Here is a 1,631-nt window from a genome sequence, read left to right as displayed (position 1 = left end):
GGCTTTCTCGATGACTTTGGCCGGGAATGGGAGGAGGGATATGGGGCGGTAGTTTTTAAGTTCAGAGGGGTCTGCTGTGGGTTTCTTCTGGAGGGCGCTGACTTCGGCATGTTTCCAACTTTCCGGGAAGGTAGCAGAATTGAAGGAGCAGTTGATGATATCACGGAGATGATTTCATCAACTGCTGCTCGCTCCCTTCGCTACGAGAGCCCCCCTTGCCTGTGGGTGGGCGGCGGAACTCCCGGGCGAGAGCCTGGTAACGCTTTTTTTCTCCCAATGGTGCAGTCTGACTCCCAGAGGGGAAGCCTTGAACAGGGCGCCAGGGCCATCTTGCTGCGCGGGCTGTGGATGGACGGCGTTGTCTTCCTCCTGTCTCTCCTGTGCCAGCAGGTGGGTGGGTGTACATTTTAGAAAAGTTACCTGTGACTCTGGCAGTGGATCAATCGGCTCATGCGTTGATGAAGAACGCAGCTAGCTGCGAGAATTAGTGTGAATTGCATGACACATTGATCATCGACACTTCGAACGCACCTTGCAGCCCGATCGTTAATTGCCCCGGGACTTCCCTGCGACACGGCTGGGGCAATGACAGGGTTATCTCCACTTCCCTTTGTCTTCCCACAATGTTAGACCCCCCGATTGCCTGTGGCAGGGTCCCTCACCGGGTCCTGCCGCAGAGGTATGCTGCCGGTGCGCCTAGCCCCGCTTCCCCGAGTTGGCGAGGTGGGGGTCCGGTGACCGGTCCATGCCGGGCCTGTCACGGGGTGCTTGGCTGAGTGCCACGCATGGCTGTCTGTGGTGTCCCCCCGTCTGCCCGCATGCACGTGACTCAGGTGCTCACCTCCAGGGCCGGCTTCCTGGGGTGGGCGAAAACGCTCCAGATCCAATCCGGGAAAAGATGAGGCACGCTACCGGGACCCCACGCCCCTGCTCTGGCAGGGGCCTGGCCTTCCCCGTGGCTCCCCCGACGCTGCAGCATATTTTCCGATTACGGCCTCAGATCAGATGTGGAGACCTGCTGAATTTAAGCATATTACTAAGTGGAGGAAAAGAAACTAACCAGGATTCCCTCAGTGACGGCGAGTGAAGAGAAAAGAGCCCAGCAGCTAATCTCCGCCCGGCAGTGGGCGTGGGAAATGTGGCATATAGAAGACCAACTCCCCAACGTTGCTCAGGGAGCCCACGTCCTTCTCATCGAGGCTCACCCTGGGATGGTGTTAGGCCAGTAGCTGCCCCCGGCATGCGGGATTGGGTCTTCTCGGAGTTGGGCTGCTTGTAAATGCAGCCCAAAGTGGGGGTAAATTCTGGGTGGATGAAGAGGGTCAGTCCCTCAGAAGTGAGCTGGTATTGATCCCTAACCACGCAGAGTGCAGTGTCCCGGTCTCTGTATTTTAGAAGCTGGGAAATGATAGGCCTCGGGGTTCCCCTGGGATGGATGGGCCGCCAGCGTCCTATGCTCTCTATCTACCACAAGTTGTGTCGATAATGCTCTGACTCCAAAAACAGTGGTGAGCAGCCGCTCCACATAGTCTTCCATATGTCCAGTGTTTGTGGATTCAGATACGCCGATGCTACATATATTATTGCAACATGATTGTGCCTATAGGTCTTTGTTTTTGGCCGCAATCACT

The 1,631-nt window shown here is 56.6% G+C and overlaps 1 pseudogene; it reads left to right on the top strand.

The window, feature by feature from the left end:
- The first annotated feature begins 424 nt into the window (after nt 1–424).
- On the top strand, nt 425–580 carry LOC147665043 (5.8S ribosomal RNA; annotated as a pseudogene).
- The last annotated feature ends 1,051 nt before the right edge of the window (nt 581–1,631 follow it).

Source organism: Lissotriton vulgaris, unplaced genomic scaffold (genome assembly GCF_964263255.1).
Source record: "Lissotriton vulgaris unplaced genomic scaffold, aLisVul1.2 SCAFFOLD_8227, whole genome shotgun sequence".
Lineage (NCBI taxonomy): Eukaryota > Metazoa > Chordata > Amphibia > Caudata > Salamandridae > Lissotriton > Lissotriton vulgaris.
This window is presented reverse-complemented; position numbering and strand designations above follow the sequence as displayed.